This window comes from Panthera leo, chromosome D2 (assembly GCF_018350215.1).
Source record: "Panthera leo isolate Ple1 chromosome D2, P.leo_Ple1_pat1.1, whole genome shotgun sequence".
Lineage (NCBI taxonomy): Eukaryota > Metazoa > Chordata > Mammalia > Carnivora > Felidae > Panthera > Panthera leo.
In genome coordinates this window covers 10,353,759-10,381,392 of record NC_056689.1, presented here as the reverse complement: position 1 = coordinate 10,381,392, position 27,634 = coordinate 10,353,759, and the positions used below count along the sequence as shown (strand labels likewise).

Sequence of the window (27,634 nt, the reverse complement as noted above, 5' to 3'; positions counted from 1 at the left end):
ATGCCCATACAGTGTTCACTTTGTCACTAGATTTAGTTCTGAAAACATCTCATACAGGGCTTTTCCCTGCATTTTATTGTTGACTTCTTTCAGCACTGGATGAAACATATTGAAGTGTGAAATGGTCAATTATAAGTGGATAAAAAAATCGCTTAGATAAAATATTGTTAAACTGTGTGGCTGCCTTCTTTATCTCAAGGCCGGGCGTATAGGAATGCAATGATTTGGCACTTTGGGAAGATGATTTTATGAACAAATTCACAGTTGCCAAGACCAAAAGACCTCATAAGTCAATTTCATGCTGAGTTGTTTAAAACCATTTTCACATCAAACATGTCATAACTTTCCTACTTTGCAAATACCTTGCAAAGTTTGAATTTATGTGAGGTAGACCTTGCATGATTTATTTCTTCTTTAATCCCTTTGGGGAATTAATTTAACCTGTGGAAATACTCTCAAACATTCACACTGATGAAAATAGATTCAGGAAGGGATATCAAGAATATAATTTTAAATGTCTTTCAATAAATAACCCTAAAACTTGAAACATATATCACACTTTGAGGCATATCCTGTGTTTGCCAAAATATCATTTATGAAATCTATGATTCCTGCATTGACCGAGGGCTTCATTAAGTATCTTGTTTGAGATTCTCTAGCCAATGGAAGTATTAAGAAGTGCCTTTCTCATGTTATATTAGAAAGAGTTCTGGAGTATTTCATTCCTTTTAGGTCATAGCAGATCTGAATTTATGACAGTGTGAGCTGGTATTTCCTGGGACATCTGCTCTGCAATTAGAATTTTGTTTGGGGTTAGCTTTACCCGAGATTGAGAAGCAAATGAACTTTCTTTTCATAAATCTGCTATTCATTCTTCAAGTATTAATCTGTCAACCTTAACATATCCTCAGTTAGTAATCTTTGTGAAGTTTTGGGGAGTTTAGTGACCAGCAGATCTAAGAGTGTAAAAACTCAATGCAAACCATAGCTATCATCTCTTTGATGTTTCAACAGAGATTTGTGAGCAAACAGCAGTGGCAAAGAGAATTACCTTCCCCATGTGTTGGCCAGTACGCCTAACCTCCAAAGTCCTGGTTCTATTACCATGGCTGGCAGAGACACAGTGAAGACTATTGTAGTTCACAGATGGACATGAGAACCAGAGGGTGGAAGAGACGGGGGGGAAAGGAACACAGAAATAGAGGACACAGAAGCAGAGACAAAGACAGAAAATGACCAGATAGAGAGACAGAGAGAAAGAGAGAGGACACACAGTCAGAACTGGAACTGTCTGTGAGATAAGCAGAAAAGATATTAGCCATTAATTATGCTCATGGCCCTTAGCACATTGTCCATCACCTAGAATTTTCCCGTGTCTGTGAGATAAGCAGAAAAGATATTAGCCATTAATTATGCTCATGGCCCTTAGCACAGTGTCCATCACCTAGAATTTTCTCGAAGTGAAGCCTAGAGCAAGATAAGAAGAACCCTACTGATCCTTTTTCTTAGCTGTCAAGGAAGGTGATGATTGTTTACATACTAAGATGTTGAGTAATCTCAGTACTCTGCGTTTAAATACGGTGATTTCAAGTACACTAACAAACTTGCGCTGAAATGTCTGAAATATTGGAAAGAAAATAATTTTTTTTTGAAAAATACATTCACTTCGATTGAAAATAAAATCCAGTTCTGAATATTTTATCATTTAGTCACCTGGGATCATTTCTGATTTTCAACCGGCAGCCAGGGTATTCCATTTCCATTAACTTGTCACCGAGAGAACAACTTCTGCAAATATTGTGGCAAACTGTGTGTATTTGCATGTTTGCTGTGTCTTTGCACATGGGCAAATAGGGTTTGGAAAAGAGAAAAAGAACATTTTGTCATTTTTTCCCTCTATCATTTGTTTGCATAGGAAAAAAAAAAAAAGGAAATATGTAAGACTGACCTCCCTGAAAGTCTGAAATTGTCTCCCTGGAAATTACCTTTGCATTTTAAACAGTTGCTTATGCCTTGGTGACTTAACCTTTCTTCAGCTCAGAAAAAAAATGTTGAAATGTAAAAAAACTAGAGCTTGGTTTATGAAATTCAGAAAATTTTACTTAAAAACAGTATTTTAGAGTTAATTCAATAATTTGAAAAAGTAAAGAAAACCTTGAATTGAGATCTGACTTTCCTTTTTGTTCTGTTTCTAGAAGTATGTCTACCATTTGTCATTCTTTGTTTATAAGCAAATTCGGTATCTTTAATAAACTACGAATTTGTCCAACCACAAAGTTAACTTTGCACTGATTAAGATCATTCTGGCGTCACAAGTGTATGGAAATTTTAAAATTGAAGAGTTATACTGTCAAACTCCATAGGGCTTCTAGATCAACGGAAAGGTGATATGTTTTCAGATAGCTAATTGGGTCAATTTGGATAATGTACATCTCTATATCAAGTAATTTGGCCAAGGGATTAGAAACGTCAATGAATATGCAGTTCTGGATCTATGGGTAGAATTAATAAACCCATATACTATGGAATAAAGTGTTGGAAGAAAGGTTTTAGCAAAGAAAAATGTATTGCTGCTCTCAAGATAAGGTACATAGATACTAGATCGCAGATACAGCAAATATTGTAACAAAGGCATTGCTGCAAATCTTTTTCCTGGCTTATCCATTTATTCTTGCTAAAATCAGCAATATATATATTGTATATTTATATATTTAATAAATATACATGTATTTATCTATTATTTATATTATATATATTTATATTGATATATTTAATAAATATATGTATATTTATTATATATATATGTATACATTTATCACATTTCTTTGTTTGCTGTGACATGAGGGTGAGAAATGCTTGCCAGAAATATCACAGCAACAACTTCACCTGTGTCTCTCCCACTTTGATCCAACCTGTCTCCATTTGCCCTAGGAGGAACGCGATTCTGAAATACCGTACCAAATACATAAGCAGTCGATGGAAAGCCAGCACTGCTGAAGAGGAACCAAAATGAATGAATGGCAAATCTTCTTTTGACATTTCTATCACCTTTCTGCCTTCGTTAATATTCCTCTTCCTCAGCGTGAGATGATACATAGGAATGTCAACAACTTGCCATGTATTTCCATCTCCAAATATGTGCCTTTCATCAATCTGCTGCTTACAATCCAACTGACTTGAGATCTACATCCCAAGAAATGGATAATTTATCATAAAAATGAAGAAGGGAAATAATTCAAAGACTTCAGGTCCAGTGATTAATCTTTGAACGGGAGAGGTCTTTGTTAAATTCTGTGCCTAGGAGTGGGCTGGGGGTAGCCTGAGGCAGGCTGCAGCTCTGAATCAAATCCCTCACCCCCACCTCACCCCTGCCAGAATAGCACTCATTAAGTTTGTTATATACTTTGACTTTTGGGCCATACTTTCTAAAGTTTGACCTTCTAGGAGGTTCCTAGCGAAACCCCTTAAGTATGGCAATTTCTGCTGTATTCTCTCTTTACTAAACCTTTTTAGACTGTAGGGGAAGAAAACCTATGGTGGATAGGTCTGAAGCTGGCTTCAGGCTCTGAGCCGTCAGCACAGAGAGGATGGGTTTGTTATCTTGTTTTACTCACTGATGGATACCCAACACTTAACACAATAGATACAGTAGGTCCTCAGTAAAATTTTATTGAATGACTATTTAGAGAAAAAAGGTCAAGCAGTGGTAAGTGCCATGCAGATAATTTGAATGGGATGATATGATACTGAATTGGACAGTGCTTGTATATTGTCATTAGTGGACATCTTTTTGATGAGATAATGTATTGACTGAGATCTCATGACAAGGCTCTCAAAGCATTTATTATTTTAAAGTGAATTTCCCTTAAGATTTTAAGGAAAAATCATGTTTTATAGATAGCCATGCATCCCACCTATAAAGGTCTGCCTTTTATACATTTTACTACTACAGAAAATAAAAATAAGCAATATTGTTTTCAAGCCCTTAAATATAAGAGGACTTTAAATATTTACATTTAGAGAAACTTAAGGAATTTAAGGAACAAGGAAATAGAGGTTTCCTATGTACTACTCAAGGAAGAACTAATCCTGGCAGGATTTGATGTTTTTCTTCCCTTCAACGACTTTTTAAAAACTCTTTAATGTAGATGTTTTTACTGCCTATATTTCTATAATTTAGCTATATCTTTCTAAAAGCTGCCTTACTCACATTTGTAATTTCTTTGTTCTTGTCCATAACATTTCTATCGCAAATGCTCATTCTGGAAATTTGTGTCCTGCTTACCATTGAGGTCCTGCTTACCTGCTTACCAATTGTGTCCTGCTTACCTTCATATGCAGAGGTCTGATTTTGCATCTAAACTTTTCTGTCAATTGAAAAGTCGAAGATTGACTTGTCTAGGTAGGATTATAACAAGCATCACACTTATTGTAAAACTAATCTCTTTGGAGGCACATGAGACGACATCATGGCTATGAAAGAGACAAAACCATCTGCATTATTCGCTGAATTGATGTAACAACCCCAGAAATGTTCTATGGACTCAGTCCTGAATTCCACCAACACCATTATCTTGTTTCTGTTTGGCACAGACACCTTTATGGTTGACATTTAGATAGCATTCTCAAAAACTAGATATAAGTGTCAAATAATTATTTAAACCTATCGTGGATTTAGTTTCCATAAGTGTTCCTAAATCTTTATTTCAAGTTTGCCATATGTGTGTAATGTTAAAACCCCAATGACTAATAGATAAGGCGTGTATATCAAATGTTAATATCCAATGTGCAAATAGTGCCTCTTTTTTACTTTTTTTTCTCTCTGTAAGCCTACCTATTTTGAGCTTTGAGAAGTTTTCTCTCCAGGGGTGCCTGGGTGGCTCAGTCAGTTGAACGGCGGACTTTGGCTCAGGTCATGATCTCACAGTTGGTGAGTTTGAGCCCCGCATTGGGCTCTGTGCTGACAGTGGGGTGTCTGCTTGGGATTCTCTCTCTCCCGTCTCTCTCAGTCACTACCCTACTCGTGCTTTCTCTCTCTCTCTCTCTCAAAACAAACAAACAAACAAACAAACAAACAAAAACAAACAAAAAACTTTTAAAAACAAAAAGAAGTTCTCTTTGTTTAAAACAATGGACACTTTTCATGTACTTGGTTCTACTCTAAATGCTTAAGCATAGTAATGCATTTAATGGTCATAAACAATCCAAGGGAGATATAACGTTACCCTTATGTTGCAAATGGGGAAGGAAGCACAAAGAGATGAAAAAACATGACTAAGGGTGTCAAACTGGGAAGTGGGCAGAGGCAGGGGCTATAATCTTCAGCACTGGCATTCTTTTATTATAGTATCTTAGAACTGGCTTAAAATAATCTATATCCACCTTATCCATTCTCTTGAATCATATCTTCCACCATTTTAAAAATGTTTCTGGCTAAAGAATTCTGATTTTTATTTTGACTCACTTTATGTAGAAGCTTCTCCGTGGAAATTTATCATTTCATCTTTATCATTTTCTGAATTTTATCTGTGTCCATTTTTTCATTTTTTGTGTAAGAGAAATAGGTCTAGATTGAAGATATATAGAGTCATGAACATGGATGGGAAACTACTACCTGTTGAAATTTTTATATAAAAACTAATATTGTGGCTCCTGGGGGGCTCAGTCAGTTAAGTGTCTGACTCTTGATTTCAGCTCAGGACATGATCTCATGGTTGATGAGATCGAGCCCTGCATCAGGGTCTGCGCTGACAATGCAGAGCCTGCTTCAGATTCTCTCTCTCTCCTCTCTCTTTGCCCCTGCCCCGTTGGCACTCTCTCTCTTTCAAAATAAATAAATGAACACTTGCATTGGTCTTATTTCTTATAAAAACTCTTCTTTTCCCAGTTGGCTCATTTTTGTGATCTTTATCACCCTTATTTATTTATCATCCAACTCAATCATCTCCGAACTTCCTCCATGAGAGAAGTTTAAATAAAGCAATAAGTTTGGATGCATAAGTAGTTAATTGACATTTGTACAGCTCCGTAATGGTGCAAACATTTTAACGTGTATTTCAGTCTTGTTTCACTTAACCCTGTGAAGTCTCTGGATAGATAGTGTTATCTCAGTTTGCAGAACACAAGATGGTGGGTCAGACTGTTTAAACGACATAATGTTCTATAGTTATTAGAAGGGTGGAATTAGAACACAAGCCCAAACACCGTATCACAACAACACGTCTCTTCATGTTTCTTTCTTACCAACTAATCATGCATCAGAAAACTATATTGTTGCATAACGCTAGAAAATAGATGCTCATTTGAGTTTATGTACTTCACCCCCTTGAAGTGGTGGTTAGATACATAGAGAAAACACATGGAAATAGTTTCCGGGTAGAAGGTTCTTTGCAATCAGCTAATCCAAACATACCACTTTGCAGATAAAAATACACACACACACACACACACACACACACACACCCACATCAACCACTCTGATGATTCAGAAGAGTATATATTTTTAAGTGACACAATTTGGCAAAGGCCCCACAGTTTTTTTTCCCAAAGAAGAGAGATAATTAATATTCATTGAAAGAACAAATGAGGGAAGATATTCCTTAGGACTCTAAGATGTTTCTGAAGTACATTTAACACCTAGAGAAGAGTCTGGGTTGACAGAGCCACAGCAGGTCCCTTTAAGTGGCTTACCAATCAAGAAGTGTATTTTTATTTTTATTTATTTATTTATTTATTTATTTATTTATTTTTTAGGAAGTGTACCTTTTAAAGTGGAGTCAGCTTATCACTGAAATGTCAACAACAGGGGTCTGGTGGCCACATCTAGTCTTACAGGTAAGAACCAATCCTGCAGTTTCGTCTCAAACACCTCTGGAGCTTGAAACATGTTCATCTGGATGAATGGCCTGAGAAAGAGTTAACTTTTATTAGTGAAAGTGACCAGGACAGGCTTACCCTGATGTGACCTCACAGTGCCAACTCCTCATAAACCTTCTAATCTTAATGCTGTGAGCTTTCCACTGCTACAGAAATTATCTTTTTGTTTTAATTATTAAATTGACTTCAAGACTTGAAGACCAAGTTCATATACACAGATATGTACTTAGAGATATTTATCTCCAAATGATATGATAATGAGTGTTTACAAGCCATTCATTATAAATTCTGGAACCACAAAGAACAGTGGAGAAAAAGCTTTCAGTGGGCGATTGTAGTTAGTTTATCATGAACATTCTGGCTTAGGTGTGCAACTTGAGAGCAGGTTAGGGTAAACTGAGCAAGATCTAGAAGGCTCTGGGCAACTAGACACATTTGGTGCCAGAAATGAGAAAAGGGATATGGTCACAAGGAAAAGATCTTGAAGCAATAGGTGACATCCTGTTTCATCTAGCTCAGCTATGACTTTATGTATATTTTTGACCCTGGTAAATATGTGCTACGTAAAATTATATAAGTTAAAAACGCGTGTTTTTCATTATTTGTGAGTAATGCAGAAAGTCAATAACCATAGTCATTTGTAATTTTCCTGAGTTGAGATTTAAATCCAAGTGGTTGGGCATGGGACTGAGACATGAAGAGTCACTTAAGAGAAATCCAGGCAGCCGTCACATTCTCATGTCAGGGAGGTCACTATTTCCCTTAATCATCTTGTCAGCAGTAATTCTTCTGAAATGGTATTTAGACAGTAGTCAAGGTTTAAAAGGAAGGATTCTTAGTTGGAACAAAGAAGCTCGAGATCTGTTAAAAAGAGGATGTGCTTTTTTTTAATCTTATTTTTCCTTCCCTGCCCTGAAGTTCATCTATTGAGTTTCTCAAATGCCACATATGAGTGAAATCATACGATATCTGCCTTTCTCTGCCTTATTCCGCTTAGCATAATACCTTCCAGTTCCATCCATGTTGTTGCAAATGGAAAGATTTCATTTTTTCATTGTGAAGGGAGGCAAATCATAAGAGACTCTTAAATACAGACAACAAACTGAGGGTTGTTGGAGGGGGTAGGGTGTAGAGACGGGCTAAATGAGTGGAGTATTAAGGAGGGCACTTTTCGGGATGAGCACTGAGGGTCATATGTAAGAAAAGAATCACTAGGTTGTATTCCTGAAGCCAAGATTACACTGTATATTAGGTAACTTAAATATATAGAAGAAGAAGAAGAAGAAGAAGAAGAAGAAGAAGAAGAAGAAGAAGAAGAAGAAGAAAGAAGGAAACGGAAAGGAAAGAAAAAAAGAAAAGAAAAGAGAATGTGCACTGGTGATTCAGATCTATTTTGTGAATTAAACCAAGGTAGGCTCTACCCAAAGCATTGTGATCGAGGCAGTTTGCCAAAAGTCAAGTACCATGTTAACTTTTGGTATTAAGCTGTGGGCAGAAACATAGAAACTCTGACAGATTTGTAACTGCATGCAAATGAGAGATCTGGAGAAAGTCTTTGGGAATATTCTGGGACAAAAGTCTGAACTTTTTCTATTCTTACAACAAACTGTACTAGGTAGGATTTTGTTTTCTCAGTAAATCCATTTTTTTTAAATTTAACATTCATTTATTTTTGAAAGACAGAGAGATACAGTGTGAGCAGGGGAAGGGCAGAGAGAGGGACACACAGAATCCAAAGCAGGCTCCAGGCTTCGCCGAGCTGTCAGCACAGAGCCCGATGCAGAGCCTGAACCCACAAACTGTGAGATCATGACCTGAGCCAAAGTCGGACGCCCAACCGACTGAGCCACCCAGGCTTCCCTTAGTAAATCCATTTGTAAGGATGAATGCAAATATGAAGGTAGACAATAACTATTGTTTTATCTTGAGCTGGAATGGCAATAGCTTTAGTCAAAAAGATATTCATAGTATTGGCCCTTGGAGTGTTAGATTCGATGGATGGGGCACTGCTTCTGAAAATCAGAAGCTCATTCTACGTTTGTCCACCAAGCTGACAAGCATACTCCAAAGACTGTTCTCAATGCAAAATTCCATCCTGAGGGAGGAAAGTAATGCCATGCAGAAGGGGATGACACATTATGAATTGCAATCCGCAGAAGTCACCGCAGTCCTAATTATTCCCTCCACTAATTTCACAGAAAGTAAGCTGAGCAATTCTCTATGTAGAAGCTTCAATCCAGTCACGATTAAATCATATGAATTGGGAAAAGTAAATCAAATCCTTTTTCACTCAGGGCATAACCATCCTCAGATAAAAGGCAAATCACCCACTAAATTAATAGTAAGATTAGTTACGCCCAATGCAAAACCCGAAAGTATTTGCAAATATGACACCTTCTAAATATGAAATTCAAGGCTAAGCAATTCCTGAGAGGTGTGGGTTTTCTCCTTTGCAGTTTTAATTAACACAATTTATTGTTATTCTCTGCCTTACAAAAAGAAAAAAAAGGTTACTTTACAAGCTCTCCTACCATAATTCTCTCAACATGTGAAAAGTTTTACTTGATACCAGTAACTGTTTAAAGAATTTGCTTTATTTTTAGGGGCGCCTGGGTGGCTCAGTCAGTTAAGCGTCCGACTTTGACTCAGGTCATGATATCACATCTCACAAGTTCGAGCCCCGAGTCAGGCTCTGTGCTGCCAGCTCAGAGCCTGGAGCCTGCTTCGGATTCTGTGTCTCCCTCTCTCTCTGTCCCTTCCCTGCTCGCATTCTGTCTGTCTCTCTAAAAAAATAAACATTAAAACATTTTTTTTAAAAAAGAATCTGTTTTACTTTTAAAAACTTATTTACTGTTTTGGCCACTGAGGCTCTTACTCATTGAAATTCAATCACTGGTATTTAATTTCTTCTTCTCTCTGGAAGCATAATACTTGGAAAGAGCTTACGTAAAATTAATTTTTAGGGATGATTACCACCGGAATTCAATATGCTGTTTTAACTTAGAATATAAAATAATGATTAGTAAAGGAAATGCAACATGGTTTTCTCCATTATCTCTTTTGTCTTAAACATTTATGTCTGTGTTCATTTAAATGTATAGTTTTGTTACAAAAACTCATCCTTCCCTTGTCTACACCCTGCAATTGCATACAATTAATAAATAATGGGGTGGGATTTCTCTTTATTTTTTTAACTTAAAACTGAGTGACTGAAATGTGTGCAATTAAGTAGCTTCTTGTACACTTTAACCCAATACCACTTAATCTAGGGATGTTTCCTCAATGGGAGATGATGATTTCTTAATTTTTAAACAAATGTTCTTGAAATCCCTTAACATGTCAGTTTTTAGAAATAAGAATATTAAAGGGTGCCTGGGTGGCTCAGTCGCTTAAGCTGACTCTTTCTGACTCTTGGTTTCGGCTCAGGTCATGATCTCATGGTTTCGTGAGCTCGAGTTCTGCCTTGAGCTCTGTGCTGGCAGTGTGGAGCCTGCTTGGGATCCTGTCTCTCCCTCCCTCTCTCTCGCTGCTCCTCTCCCACTCTGTCTCTGCCTCTCTCAAAATAAATAAATAAACTTTTTAAAAGGGAGAAAAAATAATATTAAAAAGTAATAGTCCTAAGTACTTTTTATCACATGGTTGAATCCCTATGATGTTCAAATGCTTTCTACAATTTCTCCAAGTCTGAGGGTTCTGATTCCAATATTGCCTAAGAATTAAAAGCACAGGCTGGAATTCTGTCTACCCCTTGCATGCTAACTGGCAAGCTACTTTCCTCACCTTTCCTTAAGGCCACACCTGCAGCCTCCCCAAAGGCCCTGATGTTTCTACCAGCACATGCTTCACGGTCTGTTCTGTGCTCATTCTGTCTTTATCACTCTGTTCAAAGTTTATCCAGCTTTCACTGTTGCCCAGTTTCAAAGCAATGCCAACATTTCATGATTTTGTAATGGCAGCCCCCAGTTTCTGGGTTCTAAACTCTGTATTAGTTATCTATCATTGCATAACAAATTACCCACCAAATTTAGTAGCTTAGAACAATAAACATTTATGGCCTCATAGATTCTGTGAATCATGAATTGGGGAATGATTCAGCTGGAGGTTCCAGATCAGAGTTTCTCATGAGATTGTAGCCAAGTCTGGCTAGGGCTGTGATCATCTGACGGTTGGATCGGGACTGGAAGGTCTTCTTCTACGCTCACATGGCTGTGAGCCAGGGTCCCCAGATTCTCACCATGCACACCTTTCCAAGGGGCAGCTAGAATGGCCCCACAGCACAGCTTCTGGCTTTCTGCAAAGAAAGTAATCCAACAGAGAGAAAAAGGAGATCGAGAGAGAGAGCCCAAAGAAGAATCTGTAAACTTCTATGATCTACACTTGGGATTTCACATCAACACTTCTCATATTTTATTTATGAGAAATGAATCACTAAGTACAGACCATACTCAAGAGGACAGGAATTAAGGTCTACTTCTTTGAAGGAACAAGAATCAAAGAATTTGTGAAAATGTCTGAAAGCACTAGAGGAGGATTAAATAATTGGTATGAACTTTAAGATAATTTGGCATATGTATGAAAACATAAAATGTACTTTCTTTTGACCCTCTATTCTACTTCTAAATAGTTTCACATGGAGATCTTGAAAAAAGTGGAATATATATATATATATATATTTTTTTTTTTCATAATAGACTATCATGTAAAAATATGAAGATCAGCATTTTAAGTATAATCTTATTTAAATATGTGTATGGAGTATGTGCATGTACAGAAATATTTCTGGAAGAATGTTTGCAAACACATTTACATTTATGAACTTTTAGATATAAAAGCAGGATTTCAGGTAATTTTTTTTTTACTTACACATTTATTTTTTGACTTTTAATGAGTAAGAGTTAACAATTATGGTCAGAAGATAAAGCCACTTTTCTTTATTATTAAAAAAACATGGGGACAGCTGGGTGGCTCAGTCAGTTGAGCATCTGACTCTTGATTTTGGCTCAGGTGATGATCTCATGATTCATGGCTTTGAGCCCCACGTTGGGCTCTTTGCTGAGCATGGAGTCTGCTTGGGATTCTTTCTCTCTCTCCCTCTGCCCCTGTCCCCTGCTCATGCCCTCTCTCTCTCTCTCTCTCTCAAATAAATAAATAAGTACAATATGAAATCAAAATGGCAAAAATTTGTATGTCTACAATGAAAAGTTTTATGTGTGTCAGTTAAACAATGGAAATATAAAATAGTGAATTGTTATAAAGAATTAATATTTCTTTTTTTTTTAATTTTTTTTAACGTTTATTTATTTTTGAGACAGAGAGAGACAGAGCATGAACGGGGGAGGGTCACAGAGAGAGGGAGACACAGAATCTGAAACAGGCTCCAGGCTCTGAGCTGTCAGCACAGAGCCCGACGCGGGGCTCGAACCCACGGACCGTGAGATCATGACCCGAGCCGAAGTCGGACGCTCAACCGACCGAGCCACCCAGGCGCCCCTAAAGAATTAATATTTCTAATTAATAAGTAAAATTAATTAGGAAAATCAAAACTTTAGACCTCAAAATAAATACAAATAGGCAAGTAAAAATATTTAATTTTTTAATGTTTATTTATTTTTGAGAGTGAGAGAGACAGAGCATGAGCAGGGGAGAGGCAGAGAGAGAGGGAAACACAGATTCCAGAGCAGGCTTCAGGCTCTGAGCTGTCAGCACAGAGCCCAATGCAGGGCTCGAACTCACTGACCGCAAGATCATGACCTGAGCAGACATTCAACAGACAGAGGCACCCAGGTGCCCCGAGGCAAGTAAAAATATTTATAGTCAAGGACTTACACGTTGCTAAACTCAATGAACATATTTGTCTCACTTTAGTGATCAGTCAGCAGCATGTGGTAGAGTTTATAATGCCTTCCTCCTTGAAATTATTTTTCCCATTGATTTCTGATGCATCATATTCTTGTGGTTTTGGTTTTGTTTTCCTACCAAAATGATAGTTCCTTTCCCTTAGAGGGGAGCATTTTTTTTTTTTTTCATTTTAAACAAGATCAAGTTTCTACAAAACCAGTAGGTGTAGTAATGCCTAAAGTGATAGGAGAGGAAATCTTAAGGGTTTAATTCATAGGAGCTTTAAGTGGGTAAATTCAAGTGGGTTCACTGTTTAATCCGTAATTCAGGCAATGTTCCCTTGGGCAAGTCACTTTTCTCATGTGAGAAGAATTGGATATAAGGATTGAGAAGATAGGTTTAAAAGGCCAATTTTCAAACTTCAAGTACATCACAATCGTTTCGGGATCATAGAAAAAAGACACATTATTTGATTTCACCACCCAAAGATTGATTTCATACATTTGAAGTGTTGCCTAGGGATGTTCAGCCTTGGCAACCTGGGGAGCCCAAATGGCTCTCCCTATATTCCGAGCTGTTCATGTGCTTTAAAGTCAAGTTTGTCATGACTGGCAGAGCTGCTTCTGAAGAGGTAGCTTAATTGGCCCTAACCTTCCACCTGGCAGGTGTGAAGATTGGATGGACAGAAGATGAACATCACAGTGTCTTTTCCAGTACAGGGCAGGTAGCACACAGGAGAGGTAGATCTGTCAGCGCCATCAACTGGGAAAAGAAGGAAGAAAACTAGCATGTATTGGGTCTTGCTGAGCATTATACGCTGTGATTCCCAAATGCCCAGTCATCGCAATGACCTGATGTTGAATGAAGGGTTAGCGTTCTGGCTTTTTTCTTTGTTTCTTTCTTTCTTTCTTTCTTTCTTTCTTTCTTTCTTTCTTTCTTCCTTCCTTCCTTCCTTTCTTTTTCTTTCTTTCTTTCTTTCTTTCTTTCTTTCTTTCTTTCTTCCTTTTTCTTTCTTTCTCTTTCTTCCTTTCTTCTTTCTTTCTTTCTTTCTTTCTTCTTTCTTTCTACAAAACAATGAGGAGCTGAGGCAGATGAAATGGTGTCTCTCACCCAAATGCTGATGTTTCTTCTTTTGCACGTTTTCCCCATTTGAGACATGTTAGATAATGTATGTTGGAGGAAGACAGAGATTTGGGGCTTTAAGAGTTGGTGAAGTTTAAGTGTAAGGAAGCTCTGAAGCTCTGTGTATCAGAAGCCAAAGAAGAAAATCCTTCAGAGCAGTGGAAACATAACAACATTCCTAGTCCTAACCAAACAGGTGGGGAACACATCATCTTTTGTATGCCAGTTCGACTGAATGTGTGTGGAAAATTGAAGATATTATCTGATTGGTAGGAAAACACAGGAAAGACCTAGGTAATTCTAGCCCCCCAACTGTTCACCTTTCTAAATTATGTGGAATACAGGTTACCCATAACTGACTGGGGATACAAAATCCAGTCTTTCCTCCACTCAATTTATAAAACTCGGCTAATTTGTCTGCAGAAATTATAATTAGGAAAAATTGTGCATGGAAAGATAGTTTAAAGTTGAATGTGGATAGCTGAGAAAAGTAATATACACAATTGCAAGGAAGAAATATGAAAATTTGGTTGTTCTACTTCTCTACTCTATTATTAACCATAGATGTTTGGCCAAATTTTAATTTATATTTAAAACTATTAACTAGTTTGCAAAGCAGAATAGCTATTTATATTTTTCTCCTCAGTACGATTACTTTGGTGATCCATGAATGAAATCTACCTGTAAGGTTTACAGACTCTTAGCAGGACATTACAGACATATGGCAACTAACCAATTCCCTTAATTTTTTTAAAAACTTTTTTAACGTTTATTCATTTTTTGAGAGACAGAGAGAGACAGAGCACAAGCGGGAGAGGGGCAGAGAGAGAGGGAGTCACAGAATCCGAAGTAGGCTCCAGGTTCCATGCTGTCAGCACAGAGCCCAGTGCAGGGTTCAAACCCAAGAACTGCCAGGTCATGACTCAAGCCAAAGTCAGACATTCAACAGACTGAGCCACCCAGGCACCTGATTCCCACCCCATCCCAACCCACCCCACACACACCTTTTTTTAAGTTTATTTTATTTAGTTTGAGAAAGAGAGAAAATATAAGTCATGGAGGGGCAAAAAAAGAGAGAGAGTGAGAGAGAGAGAAAATCCCAACCAGACTGCACTGTCAGCATGGAGCCCCACACGGGGCTCTAACTCGTGAACTGTGGTCATGACCTGACCCATAGTCTGAGGCTTAACCAACTGATTCACCCAGGTGCTCTCTAACCAATTCCCAAAGTTAGTTGGTTTATTTTACTTTAACTTATTTTACCTTCTTTTTATTTATTTATTTTTGAGAGAGAGAGAGACAGAGAGAGACAGAGAGACAGATAGTGCAAATGGAGGAGGGGCAAAGAGAGAAAAAGAGAGAGAATCCCAAGCAAGCTCCACACCATCAGCACAGAGTCCAACACAGGGCTCGGTCCCACCAACCGTGAGATCATGACCTAGCTGAAATCAAGAGTTAGATGCTTAAGAGACTGAGGTCCCCCATACTCCTCTGTTTTAATTTAACTTCTGACATCTAGAATGGAAACTATACCTGGAAGTTATTCTAAGGTAAATAAGATTTGGGAATCTAATATACAGTATGGTGACTAAAAAAGGAAGTATTCTGTAAATACTTCACATGAATATCCTGCAGGTATTTTTTTTATTTTTTTAATTTGTTTTTAATGTTTATTTATTATTTTTGAGAGAGAGAGAGAGAGACAGAGTGTGAGTGGGGGAGGGGCAGAGAGAGAGGGAGACACGAATCTGAAACAGGCTCCAGACTCTGAGCTGTCAGCACAACGCCTGATGTGGGGCTCAAACTCATGAACTGAGATCATGACCTGAGCCGAAGTCGGAAGCTCAGCCGACTGAGCCACCCAGTCACCCCTCTGCAGGTATTTTTAATGAAATTAGAAGCACGGAGATTCAGAATGCCCTGTGATAAGGAAGAAATGCATTGGAATTTCAAGTTATTTTTCTCATTCACCCTTTCCACCACCATTCAATCAGAAGTCAGTAATAATCTTTTATCGCTTTAAATTTTATTATTATTATTAAAAATATCTGCTTTCTTTTGTTCCATTCTCTCTTTTCCTCTATTCTGAAGCCACTCTAGTATGGGTATTAAAGTTCCGAATCTATCTAGAATCTTTTTTTTTTTTTAATTTTTTTTTTTTTAACGTTTATTTTTGAGACAGAGAGAGACAGAGCATGAACGGGGGAGGGTCAGAGAGAGAGGGAGACACAGAATCTGAAACAGGCTCCAGGCTCTGAGCTGTCAGCACAGAGCCCGACGCGGGGCTCGAACTCACGGACCGGGAGATCATGACCTGAGCCGAAGTCGGACGCCCAACCGACTGAGCCACCCAGGCGCCCCTAGAATCTTTTTTTAAAATATTTTCCATATAGGGTCTTTTTAATATTATTACATTGAAATTTTGTATGCTGGTGAATTTTTTGGTTTGATATTTTAGCTTCCCTCTCCACTTTTTGGCCATGTTATTAGTCTATTTAACTGAGTTATTCACTTATCAACTCATTTATTTCAACCATCATATTTTAATTTCCAAAATTTGGCAATACATTTTATTTCTTTTGTGGATGGATTATTTATCTATAGTTGGGGGGGGCGTACACTTAAATTCCTTTGTGGGGTTTTTTTTTCTCTTGAGGGATATTTTCTGTTTGCTGAGTGTTTTGCCTCCTGTTCATGGTGGTCGTTTTCCTTTGGTGCTCTTTGTACTCATCTTATTGAGAATTTCTCTGTCTCCGGGGATCCTGTCTCTGTTGGTAACAGCTGGTCTGCAGTGATTGTGGTAAATGGACATCGGGGGAGCAGAAGTACCTGGTGTGCCAATAGACCCTTCCTTGTGTAGAGTCCCGCACATGCTTGTTGACCCATTCACATGCCATGTGCTTTCCTGTGACTGGATCAGGTTGTTTTGAGCAGGAAAAGTGGGGGGCTAGGCTGATAAATTGGGAGGAAGGGATGTAAAAAATAGTCCCTAGCGTTTTTATTTTGTCAAAGAGTTAAGGCACAGTTATCAGCTGACAGTGAGAGTTGAAGGGTAGGGTTAGAAATCTAAGAAAAGAAATGATCAATATTGGGGTACCGGGGAGGCTCAGTCAGTTGAGCATCTGACTTCAGCTCAAGTCATGATCTCCCACCTTGTGGGTTCCAGCCCCGCCTCAGGCTCTGTGCTGTCAGCACAGAGCCTGAAACCTGCTTCAGATTCTGTGTCTCCCTCTCTCTCTGCTCCTCCCTCACTCACAGTCTGTCTCTCTCTCCTTCAAAAATAAGTAAACATTAAAAAAAAAAAGAGAGATGATCAATATTTGTTGTAAAGTTTAGAGAATGCCGAAATAACAGTAAGTACAGAGCATTTACACAAGCTTTACATCGTTTAACTCATTCAACCCTCACAACATAACTTGTGGCACTTTCTGTTTTAGCATCCTTATTTTGAGTTGAAAATATGGTGTGGAAGTTGCTTGGGTAAGTCTTAAGGAAATGCAGAATCTGTTATCTCAGTCAATGTGCCACACCGTGCTCTACCCTTGAGTGTGCATTTGAGAATTGGGGCCATGAAGGCTGAGGGAGACTTGGCAGCATCCTGGTCTTTTTTTTTTTTTTTTCCTTTGGCTGCTGTGCTTATGTAGTAGTCCTTGCACTACTTTTGCAGTACACCCTTGCTTGTGGGTAGTCCTTGCACAAGGACAGTGGAGATGAATGCTTAGCATGTTTGCCCATGAACCCATGTTAGGCAAGTAAGAAAGGGAGGGTAGTAAGGGTATGACAGATACAGACATGCCACTCCGCTTAGTGCCCTGGAGGTCTCCGTGAAGAGGCACTTAGATGGAGCACACCGGATGTGTCAAGATAAAAGATGGCCAACAGGAAGTAAATCATTTGACGTCAAGATCGCAGGAGCTTACAAAGATCTAGACTGATAAACCTCAATAGAAAAAAAGAACTTGATAATAGGTGAAATGTTTATTTCCAGGAAGGTAATTAGATACATTTCCGTTATGTAAGTTTGATTGGATATTAACCATTGAAAAGATATGAAACTTTTTAATCTCCATGATTCTAAAAATATCTTAACATAATTTCTCAAGAGCATGATGAGCATGAGAGCCTCACAGGCTTAGAAACTCCTTAATTCAATGCTTGTGTATAAGGATCTACCGCGAGGCACAAATCAGAGATGTTGAAAAAGATTCATGCACAGAAAATGGCAAAAGATGATTCGTAACTCATAACTAAGAGCCATCCAAATGGTCAAACTCAGGGAATAGTTACCAAAATTTACCCACAGATGGAACAGGATGTTGCTATTAAATATCATATTTGTGGCATACATTTAATTTCAGAGGAAAATCTTAATGCTAAATAATGAGAATACAAACATATGGGTTTTTTAAGGCTTATTTATTTATTTTGGAGAGAATGGTGGGAAGGGGCAGAGAGAGAGAGAGAGAGAGAGAGAATCTCAAGCAGGCTCCACACTGTCAGCACAGAGCCAGACATGCGGCTTGAACTCACGAGCCATGAGATCATGACCTGAGCCAAAATCAAAAGTCAGACGTTTAACAAACTGAGCCACCAAGGAGCCCCAACATATATTTTCTAAATAAAATTTATTACTTTGATTATAGAATACATAATGCAAAGTAAATTATGAAGAGTTAGATCAGGATAAATTATTCCAGAAGTCAAACATCAGTGCTTCTTGTGTTGAAACAATTCCTTAATGAGAATGCAGGTTATTTTGTTTCTCAAAACATAGTCTTTGTATTAGATCTGTGTATCTCTCCACCGGACCTCCTCAGTGCATATTAGTGTTGTAGTCCCTTCAAAGTCTTGTGTGAAATATGAACTAACAGCAACAAAAAAAATCTTACTTTTACCTGACTTTTGGATTTACTACAATATGACACATTTTCTAATGTCTTATCATCCTCCAGAATATTTAAAATTGAATATATATTTAATGATTATAAATTTAGACATACAAAAGAAGGCAACGTATAAATATCATCATGTAAAATGCATTAGGTCTATGCAGTCACAGAGTGACTATTAGTATCAGTTAATTAATATTTTGATCACACGTCCTATGTGCTATTTTAAAATCTTTTTTGCCCATGCAATGCCCTAGTAATACCTTCTTCAGTTGTATCCAGCCACAAAATAAATATTAAGTATTGCTAGCCTAAATATCTTGTAAATGTCTGATTAGAAAATGTCTAAATCTGGGGGCACCTGCCTGGCTTTGTCAGTAGAGCTTGTAGACTCTAGATCTCAGGATCGTGAGTTCAAGCCCCACGTTGGGTGGGGAGCCTACTTAAAATTAAAAAAAAAAAATCTGTATCTGAAAAGATGGCTGAATCATAACATTTTTTGTTATTTGTTAGGCATTGTGTCACCTTGGACTACCTTGGACTTTTAGTATAATAGAAATGTTAGAGATGAAACAAATGAATAAGTCAATGACTCAAACTTATTAGCTCCTATTGTTCAGGGAGTTGTTAAATCAGAATTTCAGCATGTTCTGGTATGAACTGACTTATTCATAAGGAGGAAACTAGCATTTGGAATCCTGAAGTGGCTAAATGCAATGAAGACTTTTACTACTGACAAATGTACTACTTAACAATAACAATAAAACCTTACATTACCTTTTTCATTCTTTTTAATAAATTGAGACATAAATGGCATACAACGTGATGGTAATTTCTGTTGTACACCATAATGATTTGGGACACGTATACACTGACAAATGATCACCACAAGAAGTCTAGTTAACTGCCATCGTCATATATAGATACATTTTTTTAAAGATCTCTCTTAGCAACTTACAAATATACAATACAGTATTATGAAGTATATAGTCACCATGTTGTCACATGTTAATGTCTCCAGAATTTATTGATCTTGTAACTGGAAGTTTCTACTTTTTGACCATCTTTCCTTCCTTCCTTCCTTCCTTCCTTCCTTCCTTCCTTCCTTCCTTCCTTCCTTCCTTCTTTCCTTCCTTCCTTTCTTCCTTCTTTCCTTCCTTCCTTCCTTCCTTCCTTTCTTTCATTCTTTCTTTCATTAGATTTTCTCTATTTAGGGGGCACCTGGGTGGCTCAGTCGGTTGGGCGTCCAACTTCAGCTCAGGTCACGATCTCGCAGTCCGTGAGTTCGAGCCCCGCATCGGGCTCTGGGCTGATGGCTCGGAGCCTGGAGCCTGCTTCTGATTTCTGTGTCTCCCTCTCTCTCTGCCCCTCCCCCATTCATGCTCTCTCTCTGTCTCAAAAAATAAATAAACATTAAAAAAATTAAAAAAAAAAAAGTAAAATAATTCCAGGGCATTGGGGTGGCTCAGTTGATTAAGCATCTGACTTCGGCTCAAGTCATGATCTCACAGTTCGTGGGTTTGAGCTCCGCATTGGTTTCTGTGCTGACAGCTGGGAGCCTGGAGCCTGCTTCGGGTTCTGTGTCTCCCTCTCTCTCTGCCCCTCCCCTGCTCATGCTCTGTCTCTCTCTCAAAAATAAACAAACATTAAAAAAATTTATATAATAGTCCCAAATGTTCTATTATTTTCCAAAATACCAGTTTTTACAATAAATCCTCAGAAACATTTCTTGGGAGTACTCATCACATACAGTCTAGCATTAAGCCAATATCATGTAATTACTCCAATTCCCTGTGAGCATAGCTATTTCTACTCTCAAGGAGTCAGGCAATCTGTGAGGTGATAGGACATAAAGTTTGGATAACCTTTTTTTTTCTTTTTTAAGTTTATTTATTTATTTTGAGACAGAGACAGCGTGAGTGGAGGAGGGGCAGAGAGAGAGGGAGACAGAGAATCCCAAGCAGGCTCCAGGCTCTGAGCTGTCAGCACAGAGACCAATGTGGGGCTCGAACTCACAAACCGTGAGATCATGACCTGAGCTGAAACCAAGAGTCGAATGCTCAACTGACTGAGCCACCCAGGTACCCCAAGTTTGGATAGCTTTTGAATAGCTAATCAGATGCTTGTTTTGGAAGGCAGATTTTTTCCCTTAATTTAGCTCAAGATATTATATACCTGATTATTACATTTGTGTGTGGTATATTTTTGATTGAGAGGTACATACTTTAAAATTTCTAGCTGTGTAAAAATCGTTCCGACTCCTGGTTAAGAGATGCATATTTATTTTATCCCAGATTCTTGTGTTCCCCTGCCCACCACTCAGTTCCCAGGTGGTTTGCAAAATACCCTGGGGCATATTCTTTTCCCTTCAGTTTACTCAATAAGTTTAGGACGTTGTTCTTTTGCTATTGTACACATTGTACACATATTATTACTAACCTGCACATGGATATTTAGCCAGTCACAATAATAGGAGTGTTATGCTGTAAATGATATGGTGATTATATTTTCTGATTAAAAGTAGTATGATTGAAAATGACACTGAGGTGAATGTTTTAAATTGAACCATGGCTTTTGCAGAGAGAGTACGAATCATGAAGCCTTCAGAACGCAGCTCTTGTTATGTGTGAACATTGGGGAAAAACCTTTCCTGACTTTTGAAATTTTCATACAGCCACATTGACTGTAACTTCACATGACTATAACTGCCACTTTTTTTTTTTTAATTTTTTTTTTCAACGTTTTTTATTTATTTTTGGGACAGAGAGAGACAGAGCATGAACGGGGGAGGGGCAGAGAGAGAGGGAGACACAGAATCGGAAACAGGCTCCAGGCTCTGAGCCATCAGCCCAGAGCCTGACGCGGGGCTCGAACTCACAGACCGCGAGATCGTGACCTGGCTGAAGTCGGACGCTTAACCGACTGCGCCACCCAGGCGCCCCATATAAGTGCCACTTTTTAATTTTTTTAATGCTTATTTATTTTTGAGAGAGAGAAAGAGAGAGAGAGAGAGAGAGAGAGAGAGAGGCAGAGCACAAGCAGGGGAGGGGCAGAGAGAGGGAGGAAGACACAGAATCTGAAGCAGCCTCCAGGCTCTGAGCTGTCAGCACAGAGCCTGAAGTGGGGCTCGAACTCACGTACCGCGAGATCATGACCCAAGCCAAAGTTGGACGTTTAACCGACTGAGCCACCCAGGCACCCCTTTAATTTGTTTGTTTGTTTGTTTGTTTGTTTTTAGTTTGGAGTACAAACTTCTGATTACAAGCCTCCTCTCTGGGAGCTTTAAAGGTTAATAGTCCCAGCCAGTCTTGTTGAAAAACCTCACTCAGATGTAGCTTCAAGGGTAGAAAGATCACAGGTTTGTGGGATTTGGGGACTGTACAATTTCTTTAATATTTAAAAGGCTTCCAGGAAATTCATTTCCAGTAGTAATATGGTAAATCAAGTTAGTTACCAGTAGAAAACAACTCATAGTTAAGTGTTGATAAAAGTATCAACAAACAAACTTGGTTTAGAAGAATTCATCATGCCTGAACATAGGTGAAGGCACCTCCAGAAGGCAAAACTCATTGAGTTGAATTTAGCACCCTGACAGTTGGGGGTTTTCATGATTTCACTACAGGCAAGGGGGGCTTGTCCATGATGAAGAGGGCATCAGGAGACTTTTGTCTCCCCACCTATTAATTCCAGAGCTATGACTTTATGGTAAAAGAGAACCAAACTAAATCTCCTCCATTCCCTTTCTCCAGGCAACTAAGAAAAAATCACTTTGGTGTTAGAACACGAGAAAAAGATCCAGCCAGTGAGCCCTTATGTAACATCCTATCACCTGGATTTTGCACTGCCTTAGATATCTGTCAGAAACGAATGCAGATCCTCATTAGAAGAATGCAAATAATTCATCCTCAGTTCTAAAAATATACTATAAATATTTGTACAAGGAGGCTAGTCATGGTAGATGCTGATTAGGCCAATTTTGTCTGCTTGCTGGCAATGAATGGAGTTAGGATAGGCTCCATCCGCCCAGAGAGACCTGGAATCAGAGGCCCCATCCTTGCTGATGGTTATGTTCCAAAGGAATGTTTTTCAGTTCCTTGAGGAAAACACTACTGCATGGTGGGAGATACAGCCCAAAGAGACAAAGGAAGAATTCACAATTGCAAATCCTTTTTGGAAAGTGACCAGGAGCCTATCCCCAGGTGTTGGCTTGAACAAACACCAAATTCTTTTGGAGGCCTTGAGCTTTCTTAGGAGAACACTTTATGAGGGGCTGGGTCATCCTAGCCATGCAGTGTTAAGCTGTTGGAAACTTGTATTATTTTTAAGTCTTTTAATGTGGGAGGAGTGTGAATGGATAAAATCTTTTGTGTTGAGCATCTGTAGTTTTTGTAGGGCCATGTCGAAGCCCAGTTGAGAAGATGAGTCAGAGGAGCCTGGTTAGTTTGTTCAAAGAGAAAACCTCTGTCGGTGTATTTCGACAGCTGTACAAGGTTCACTATATGTTTTTATGTATGTTTACATTATAAATAGTATATTCGTCAAATTACAAAAGTTTTAAATACTTTTTTAAAGTTAAGATTTTTGCTTTATTTATTTACTTTTAATTTTATTTTTTATTTTTTTAAAATTTACATCCAAATTAGCATCTAGTGCAACAATGATTTCAGGAGTAGATTCCTTAGTGCCCCTTACCCATTTAGTCCATCCCCCCCTCCCACAACCCCTCCAATAACCCTCAGTTTGTTCTCCATATTTATGAGTCTCTTCTGTTTTGTCCCCCTCCCTGTTTTTATATTATTTTTGTTTCCCTTCCCTTATGTTCATCTGTTTTGTCTCTTGAAGTCCTCATATGAGTGAAGTCACATGATTTTTGTCTTTCTCTGACTACTTTCTCTTAGCGTAATGTCCTCCAGTTCCATCCACGTAGTTGCAAATGGCAAGATTTCATTTTTTGATTGCCGCGTAATACTCCAATGTGGTGTGTGTGTGTGTGTGTATACATATATGTGTGTATATATATGTACACACACACACACACACACACACACACACACACACACATATATATACACATATATATACCACATTTTCTTTATCCAGTCATCCATTGATGGACATTTGGGCTCTTTCCATACTTTGGCTATTATTGATAGTGCTGCTATAAACATGGAGATGCATGTGTCCCTTCGAAACAGCACACCTGTATCCCTTGGATAAATGCCTAGTAGTGCAATTGCTGGGTCGTAGGGTAGTTCTATTTTTAGTTTTTTGAGGAACCTCCATACTGTTTTCCAGAGTGGCTGCACCAGCTTGCATTGCCACCAACAATGCAAAAGAGATCCTCTTTTTCCACATCCTTGCCAACATCTGTTGCCTGAGTTGTTCATGTTAGCCATTCTGACAGGTGTGAGGTAAGGTGTGGTTTTGATTTGTGTTTCCCTGATGATGAGTGATGTTGAGCATTTTTTCATGTGTCAGTTGGCCATCTGGATGTCTTCTTCAGAGAAGTGTCTATTCATGTCTTTTGCCCATTTCTTCACTGGATTATTTGTTTTTTGGGTGTTGAGTTTGATAAGTTCTTTATAGATGTTGGATACTAACCCTTTATCTGATCTGTCATTTGCAAATATCTTCTCCCATTCTGTCAGTTGCCTTTTAGTTTTGCTGATTGTTTCCTTCACTGTGCAGAAGATTTTATGTTGATGAGGTCCCAGTAGTTCATTTTTGCTTTTGTTTCCTTTGCCTCTGGAGATGTGTTGAGTAAGAGTGCTGTGGCCAAGATCAAAGAGGATTTTGCCTGGTTTCCCCTCAAGGATTTTGATGGCTTCCTGTCTCACATTTAGGTCTTTCATCCATTCTGAGTTTATTTTTGTGCATGGTGTAAGAAAGTGGTCTAGGTTCATTCTTCTGCATGTCGCTGTCCAGTTTTCCCAGCACCACTTGCTGAAGACACTGTCTTTATTCCATTGGATATTCTTTCCTGCTTTGTCAAAGATTAGTTGCCCATATGTTTGTGGGTCCATTTCTGGGTTCTCTGTTCTGTTCCATTGATCTGAGTGTCTGTTCTTGTGCCAGTACCATACTGTCTTGATGACAGCTTTATAGTTAAGCTGCAGTCTGGGATTGTGATGCCTCCTGTTTTGATTTTCTTTTTCAAAATCTCTTTGGCTATTCGGGGTCTTTTCTGATTCCATACAAATTTTAGGATTATTTGTTCTAGCTCTGTGAAGAATGCTGGTGTTACTTTGATAGGGATTGCATTGAATATGTAGATTGCTTTGGGTAGTACTGACATTTTAAAAAATATTTGTTCTTCTTATTCAGGAGCTTGGAATCTTTTTCCATTTTTTTTTTTGTCTTCTTCAATTTCTTTCATAAGCTTTCTATAGTTTTCAATGTATAGATTTTTCACCTCTTTGGTTAGATTTATTCCTAGGTATTTTATGGTTTTTTGTGCAACTGTAAATGGGATGCAATTTTGCTGAATTCTTTTATGAGTTTTATGAGTCTCTTCTGTTTTGTCCCCCTCCCTGTTTTTATATTATTTTTGTTTCCCTTCCCTTATGTTCATCTGTTTTCTCTCTTGAAGTCCTCATATGAGTGAAGTCACATGATTTTTGTCTTTCTCTGACTGACTACTTTCTCTGCAATTTTGCTGAATTCATGAATCAATTCTAGCAGTTTTTGGGTGGAATCTTTTGGATTTTCCATATAGAGTATCATGTCATCTGCAAAGAGTGAAAGTTTGACCTTCTCCTGGCCGATTTGGATGACTTTTATTTCTTTGTGTTATAGAAATCAGCCTCTCTGATTGCAGAGGCTAAGACTTCCAATACTATGTTGAATAACAGTGGTGAGAGTGGACATCCCTGTCTTGTTCCTGACCTTAGGCAGAAAGCTCTCAGTTGTTCCCCTTGAGGATGATATTAGCATTGGGTCATTCTTATATGGCTTTTATGATCTCAAGGTATGCTTCTTCTATCCCTACTTTCTTGAGGGTTTTCATCAAGAAAGGATGCTGTATTTTGTCAAATGCTTTCTCTGCATCTATTGAGAGGATCATATGGTTCTTGTCCTTTCTTTTATTGATGTGATGAATCACGTTAATTGTTTTGTGGATATTAAACCAGCCCTGCATCTCAGGTATAAATCCCGCTTGGTCTTGGGGAATAACTTTTTTAATGTATTGTTGGATCCGGTTGGCTAATATCTTGTTGAGGATTTCTGCATCCATGTTCATCAGAGAAATTGGTCTATAGTTTTCCTTTTTAGTGTGGTCTCTGTCTGATTTTGGAATCAAGGTAATACTGGCTTCATAGAGAGAGTTTGGAAGTTTTCATTCCATTTCTATTTTTTGGAACAGTTTCAAGAGAATAGGTGTTAACTCTTCCCTAAATGTTTGGTAGAATTCCCCTAGAAATCCATCTGGCCCTGGACTCTTGTTTTTTGGGGAGGTTTTTGATTATTGTTTTGATTTCCTTACTGGTTATGGATCTGTTCAAATTTTCTATTTCTTCCTGTTTCAGTGATGGTAGTTTACATATTTCTAGGAATTTGTCCATTTCTTTCAGATTGCCCATTTTATTGGTGTATAGTTCCTCATAATATTCTCTTATTATTGTTTTTATTTCTTCTGTGTTGGTTGTGATCTCTCCTCTTTCATTCTTGAGTTAATTTATTTGGGTCCTTTTGTCTTTCTTTTTCATCCAACTGACCAGAGGTTTATCAATTTTGTTAATTCTTTCAAAGAACCAGCTTCTGGTTTCATTGATCTGCTCTAATGTTTTTTTCTTTGTTTCGATAGTATTGATTTCGTCTCTAATCTTTGTTATTTCCTGTCTTCTGCTGGTTTGGGGTTTTATTTGCTGTTCTTTCTCCAGCTCCTTAAGGTGTAAGGTTAGGTTGTGTATCTGAGATCTTTAGGAAGTCTGGATTGCTATATACTTCCCTCTTATGACCGCCTTTGCTGCATCCCAGAGGTTTTGGGCTGTGGTGTTATCATTTTCATTGACTTCCATATACTTTTTAATTTCCTCTTTAACTGCTTGGTTAGCCCATTCATTCTTTAGTAGGATGTTCTTCAGTCTCCAAGTATTTGTTTCCTTTCCAAATTTTTTCTTGTGGTTGATTTCAAGTTTCATAGCATTGTGGTCTGGAAACATGCACGGTATGATCTCAATCTTTTTGTGCTTCTTAGGGCTGATTTGTGTCCCAGTATATGGTCTATTCTGGAGAACGTTCTATGTGCACTGGAAAAGAATGTATATTCTGCTGCTTGAGGATGAAATGTTCTGAATGTATCTGCTAAGTCCATGTGGTCCAGTGTGTCATTCAAAGTCATTGATTCCTTGTTGATTTTTTGATTAGATGGTCTGTCCATTGCTGTGAGTGGGGTGTTGAAGTCTCCTACTATTATGGTATTACTATTGATGAGTTTCTTGATGTTTATGATTAATTGATTTATATATTTGGGTGCATCCACATTTAGCACATAAATTGTTAGGTCTTCTTGGTGGATAAACCCCATGATTATGATATAATGCCCTTCTGCATCTCTTGATATAGTCTTTGTTTTAAAGTCAAGATTGTCTGATATAAGTATGGCTACTCCAGCTTTCTTTTATTGACCATTAGCATGCTAGATTGTTCTCTATCCCCTTATTTTCAATCTGAAGGTGCTTTTGGTCTAAAGTGGGTCTCTTGTAAATAGCATATAGATGGATCTTGTTTTCTTATCCATTCTGTTACCCTATGTCTTTTTATTGGAGCATTGAGTCCATTGACGTTTAGAGTGAGTACTGAAAGATATGAATTTATTGCCATTATGATGCTTGTAGAGTTGGAGTTTCTGGTGGTGCTCTCTGGTCCTTTGTACTCTTTGTTGCTTTTATTATATATATGTATATATA

General features: G+C 38.1%; 1 long non-coding RNA gene across 1 annotated transcript in view; it reads left to right on the top strand.

Annotated features, from left to right (window-relative positions):
- LOC122201667 overlaps positions 1-6,992 on the top strand; it is a 132,968-nt gene extending 125,976 nt beyond the window's left edge. Inside the window, exon 3 of the long non-coding RNA XR_006194289.1 lies at positions 6,754-6,992. This is a non-coding gene — a long non-coding RNA (uncharacterized LOC122201667). The remainder of the gene's footprint in view (positions 1-6,753) is intronic.
- Positions 6,993-27,634: the final 20,642 nt, after the last annotated feature.